Consider the following 6862-nt stretch of genomic DNA (forward strand, 5'->3'; position numbering starts at 1 on the left):
TACATCGGAGAGTCCTTATAAATTTCTATAGAAAATCCGACAGAATTTTCTTTGAAAATTGGACAACCCTAAAATGGGAAATAATCTAAACCTGTTGATAATATCATAAAAATTTTCCAACTCGAAAAACAAAACAGTTTAACGCTTTCACAAAGCAACAACCAATGGAGAATCAAGAGCACTATCGACTCTTTGATTTAGAATTAGAATATACATGTATAACTAATACAAAGTCGAGCGTCCTCGCCTCGAAAACAATACAACACAAGTAGTCTTCCAACATATAACGGCTTAAACTTGCAAAAGATTAACTCAAGGCTTCAACCTGAAACATTTAGGGAAACTGCCACCCACCAAGTGATAGTCCACAGAAATGACAAAACAACATACACACATCAGCAAAGCTGAGTACTAAACCCATAAATAAGCTTAACACATGCTTTGGTGACTTTTACTTCAAAACGACTTAACGGTCAAATATAATCACAAGACTCACATTGTCATAATAGTTCATAGCATTAGTCCTCTCGGACACATACATAAGATACCTTTGTTCAATTTATCTTCTCATAGTCCACTATCGTTCTTACAATAGCAAGCACATCAAGGTGATTCCCAGGAAATCACAAGAGAGACACATTTCTTATCTTTATTTAGTTACCTGTCAACGTATCATAAATCTAAGTTGTTTACCATATGAGGTATACATAACATGCTTTATTTCCTTTAATTTATTTCTTATCAGAAACTCAAACTTATGCTTTCATACTATATCACTCATTTCTTATATATATTATTATAAACAACACCTTATCAGGCAATAAATAGCATAACAACTTTTACTATAATGATTCCTTATCGGGAATCCAATAACAAGATACGATTCCTTATCGAGAATCTAATATCAGTATAACTTACCATGATATTACCATAATATGCTTCCTTATCAGGAAATAAATATCAATATTCACATTCAAATACTGAATAAACATTCATCACTTCCCTGATATGATTCCTTATCGGGAATCCAATATCGAAACAACTTACAACAATATGATTACTTATCGGGAATCCAATATCGAAACAACTTACCATGATACAATTCTTTATCAGGAATCTAATATCAAAATAACTTTCATACTTTGAGATAACATTCATTTTAACCAGGGGGAAAGAGAATGTGGCGGAGGAGACAAAGCTTATCGTCACCCAACCATTCGCTTTACTTTTAGCCAATAATCACGACTAGTCCGGAGTACATTCTTCCATTGATTTCATCAGTCATCCACGGGTTTTGCATTACCTGATATATATATATCGCCCCACGAAGTAATGGGCATGTTTCCCTGTGGGCCCCCCAAGGTTCACATTCCATGGGGCACCATTCGTGTCACCTCATTCGTCGACTCACACGAGGCTTCTTTCCCCTTTAGACCACTTTCCATTATCGTTCATAACGCAATGATATCATTCTTAGAACTATTCCGTAGTTATAGTAATACTTAACAACACACTGAGCTTTGAACAACAAATCAACCATAAGACTTGTCCTTAGAGAACTATAATCGTTTAACATAGTATCTTTATAAGTGAGTATTTCTTATCAATACATATATACTTTTATATGCAATCCAATTCCAGTCATGAAACTTATAAACCACAACAACTAATAAATAATCATGTTCGCTAAACATCGACAACAATGACAAAAGATCTCTTGGTTAGAATTAACTAACGAGAGTTACTAAACCAGTACCACACAACACATGGTTTTGCATATAGATAGTTTATACTCTTTTCCATTTCATAATAACAATTGACATTTATTTCAACAATGATAATAACAATTATGAAGCACCAACAACAACTTACAATAGGGACTCTCTCTTAGAATTACTAAGGAGAGTTCACTTAAACACCAGATTCCAGAATTCATTCAGCGAAGAGTGATTCAAACCAATTAAATATGGTTACACCATTAGGTGAATTCCATCTCACATAATCAATTATAAACCATTAACGAGTTAACTTCATGATTACGCAAGATAAGTCAACCCCATATAATCTTTGACAATCACAAATATCTTTATTAACTAATAAATATATCTTTATTTTCACCTTCATAATGATAAACTTGAAGATTAATAATAAATCACTAATCAAGGTTGAATCCCATTGTTATTCAATAAACAATAATACTAACTAATAACCATTTTCTCTTAACTTTAAATAACAAGAATAGTTGAACTAAAGCTTCTCAATATAAACAACTGAACTTGAGTAGAACAAATAAGCTTAAGGAATTGAGAACTCATAGGCTTTCACTCTTAAGAGTCTAAAGATAGAACTATCGGTAACCTGACATAGTCCTGTCATATCCTTCTTAGTTGCGATTCATTTAGTTTATAACTCAACTTTGAACTTCAATTACTAATATACTTTAACATATGAACACTAGTTTTGAGTTTAACAACCTTATCGGCATTATATGGAAACCACAGAAACATAGATTACTTTCTACTAACTAATGACATTAAATTCCATATAAAACGAGTTTTCTTAATCAAACTAACTCTTACTATATATTGAATTATAACCATAAGTTAATAAAACACATGGAACTTTAAGTATTAGTTAAGAGCACGTTTTTAGTTGACTTTGTTATACTTTTTTACTCTCCACAATCAACCTTCGAATTTATCTTAACAACAATGCTAGTAGTGGTTATGAGACGACCACAAAACTAACAATAGGTCTCTCCGCTAGAATTGAATAGCGAGATTTACTAAACCGGTTATGCACAATTCATATTCAACATCATAAACCCCGTTAAACCAAGTTCATAACTTATAACTAAAAGAGTCGTTCAAGATACAACTGGAACCATCTAAGATTATCAATTATCATTAAGAATATTTTAATTTGGGTCCTCGTCAAACCATTAGCAACAACTTAGTTACTTAGTATATTGTAAGTCTTTTAATAAATACTTAGCTTCACTGAATTATTATCAACCATCACTTCTATTTCTTAAATTAAACCACCCTATTAACACTCTCATATAATCATCCAACATACCAACATCGATACAAGATTTCAATACATAATCAAGCTATAAATTCAACATCGTTATCAACATCACACACCTAACAATCATAATCCACAGTTGATTCATAAATTTTCATCCAAGAATTTGAACCATAAGAATATGGCCAAGGGAAGGGGGGGGGGGAGTAAGGGGTTAGTACCAACACGAGGGGCTGCCCGGTGGCGGCACCACCACCAGCCACGAGTACAGAAGACACGAAAGAGGGACGAGTTGAGCTCTGGCGAGGTTGGTTGCAAGTTCAGTGAGGCGGTGCAGTCACGAAATTGGCGATGGGAGCCAGCGTTCGAACGACAGAGCAGCAGCGATCAATGAGACAGGGGAAGGAACAACACAAGAGAGAGAGAGAACGAGTACCCCCACGCACAGCCTCGACGAGATGAAGACAGACGAGCAACGGCATACATAAAAACAACTCCGGCGATTCGTGAAAGAGCGCCGCCGAGCTGAGAGGAATGGGAAAAGCAAGAGAGAGAAAGTTGGGGTTTGGGGTTTCACGGAGAGAGAGAGAGAAATGGGGTTTCTTCGGGGGTGAGAGAGGGGGTTTGATTTGGTTTATTTAACCGACCAAAGGAAACATATGGGTTTAGGTTATCCAAATTATGAAATTATGTATCTTGACATAAAATAATTAGTTTTCACTTTAGGTAAATATTATTCAATTAATTTTAAAATCTAGAACCCAATATATATTCTACAATAACTTCATAAAATCGCAACAATATATATATATATATATATATATATATATTACAAACATGAAAAATAAAAATCATATTCCAACCAAAATAAAATAAGAAAAATCCGACACATAATTAACTTAATAAATATAGGTTGCATTTAATAAGTGCCTTTACAAATAAGCATGTTACAGAAATATTGCCAACTCTTTGACACCGGTAACAAGCCTTGACAGATCCCCATACATATTTGAACATGCTTGGTCAAAATAACCCACTTCATAAGATATTTGCTATGGTCTTGTCAGCCATCCCTATGAAATCTTCAATTTCCTCATCCATGAGACATCTCCAATAACTTTCATCCACCCCCTCTTGAACAAGTATGGGTCCTCCCATACATAATGCTTAGCCCTATGCAAGAGTCTTCTCTTTTGTTGGTAGCTAAGGTCATCGGTGTGACTCCATTAGCATGAAAATTGGCAAAGTTGGCGATCCATGGCGCATACATGGACTTGAAGGCATATAGAAAGTCATCTTGGACATAGTCATTTATAGGAGGTCCAAAGCTTTGTGAGGCATTCATAGGGAGGTGAGAAAGGTGATCGGCAACCGAACTTGCAGTGCCCTTCTTGTCTTTGACCTCGATATTAAACTCTTGAAGGAGGAGGATCAACCTAATCGACCTCGGATTAGCATCCTTCTTGGTCATGAGATACTTGATAGCCGCATGATCTGTATAGACAACCGCCTTGGAGCCTAAAAGGTATAACCAGAATTTGTCAAAAGCAAAGACAATAGCTAGAAACTCCTTCGTGGTGGCATAGTTCCTTTGAGTCGAATCAAGCTTCTTGCTTTCATAGTAGATTACATGGAGATTTCCTTATTTTCTTTACCCTAAAATGGATCTCATTGGGCTATCACTAGCAACACACATTAGTTCAAAAGCCAAGCTCTATTCGGAGCATGCATTATGAGGGGCATAAATTAAGGACTTCTTTAAAGTCTCAAAAGCATGCATGCAATATTTATCAAAATCAAATTCAATGTTTTTCTGGAGAAAAAATAGAAAGAGGCTTTGAGATTTTTGAAAAATATTTGATAAAGCAGCGATAAAATCACGCGTGTCCAAGAAAAGATCATACCCCTTTCACCGAAGTTGGGGGAGGTAATATCTCAATAACCTCAATTTTGGCTTTATCGACTTTGATTCATTTTTGAGAGATCCTATGAACAAGGGTTATGCCATCTTCAACCATAAAATAACACATCTCCCAATTAAGAATGAGGTACATCTTTTGACATCTCTCCAAAAAAAAAATTGGAGGTTGTAGAGACAAATGTTAAAATGAGGAACCTACCACAGAGAGATCATCCATGAAGACTTATATGGTTAATTCAAGCATATCCAAAAAATGGGAGGTCATACACCTTTGATAAGTGGGAGGAGCATTGCACAATCCAAATGGCATCCTTCGGTAAGCGAATGTGTCAATTGGATATGTGAATATTGTCTTCTCTTAGTCATTGAGAATAGGAATTTGAAAGAATCCTGAATACCCATCCAAGAAAAAAAAAGGGTATGTCCGCCAATCTTTCAAACATTTGGTTGATAACAGGGAGGGAAAATGGTCTTCCGAGTGGCTTTATTTAGCTTAGCATAACCAATACACATTCGCCACTCGGTGACCGATCTTGTGGAGATGAGTTCACATTTTTCATTTTCAATGACGGTCACTCCACCCTTTTCTGGAACAACTTGGATGGGACTAACCCGCCAACTATACGAGATAGGTAGATTATCCTCGCCTCAAGTAGTTTCAAAACTTCCTATTTAGCCACCTCCTTTATGTTAGAATTTAGCCTTCTTTGAGGCTCAATAGAGGAGGTTTGACCATTATTCAAATGAATTTGATGCATACACAAGTGGGACATCAAACTTTGAGATCATCAATTATATATATAATGGCACCTCGATGTTGTTTAGAACATAAATAAATAATCAAGTGAAGGGACATTGAGTGTAGAATTGACAATCACGGGGTAAGTCTCATTGTCTCCAAGAAAAGCATATTTCAAGAAAGAGGGGAGGGATTTTAACTCACATGTGGGAGGAGGTGTAGCCCTCTCCTATTTTTCCAAAGAAGCTTCCAGAACCACAACCTTTGCATTAGTAGGTTGGTAGATGGGTGCATTGTTCAAGGGCTTGCTTAAGGTGCCAAGCTTCACCCTCCTTTTCTTGTTCTTTCCATAGGAGCACATCTTCAAGTTGAACCTTTGCTTCAATCAAAGCCCTTAGCTTAGCATTTCTTGCTCAAGGGTATCGGTCCTATGCTTTTTTCCATAATAGGGGCTTTCATGCTCTTGTTGAAGGCAAATCCCATTTTGTCATCTCCCACTCTCAAAGTCATGACATCTCTCTTAATATCCACAAATCGTTTTCAAGAAAGGTCTTCCTAACATAAGAGGTAGTTGATAGTCTTCTTCCATCTCCATCACAACAAAGTCACAAGGAATGAAGATTCTCCCAACTTGCACAAGCAAATCTTCTAATTATATAATGAGGACCTGAACTCTAACAACCTGAATTCTCCCGACTAGCTCAAAGAATTAAGCACACGGAAAGAGACTATAGTCGAGATAACTCGGACTATTACCACAGAGAAACAACAACAATAACAACATACTCCAATAATTCAATACAACAACAACATAACAACTCCATCACAACCACCAGAATAACTCCACAACAGCCACCACAACTACAACAACAAAAACAACAACGCAGCAATAACAACAAGAACAACAACAATAGAACATCACAAACTATAACAACAACAACTCCCCAACAACTAAGCTTCTTAAATCAAACTAATAAACTCTCAACAAAAACCAATACAATAAAGGTAAATTACAAATCTTAATCTGATTTTCTTTTTAGAGCTCATCAACAAGCACTCAGACCATCCATTAATCAAAATAAAACAACAAGATAAAGCTAATTTTAATATACCTCATCAACCCATAAATTGGGGTCTTTGAAACAAGTATAGAAGGAGAGATAAGAGCAGTCAAC

Source organism: Beta vulgaris, chromosome 6 (genome assembly GCF_026745355.1).
Source record: "Beta vulgaris subsp. vulgaris cultivar EL10 chromosome 6, EL10.2, whole genome shotgun sequence".
Taxonomy (NCBI): Eukaryota; Viridiplantae; Streptophyta; class Magnoliopsida; order Caryophyllales; family Amaranthaceae; genus Beta; species Beta vulgaris.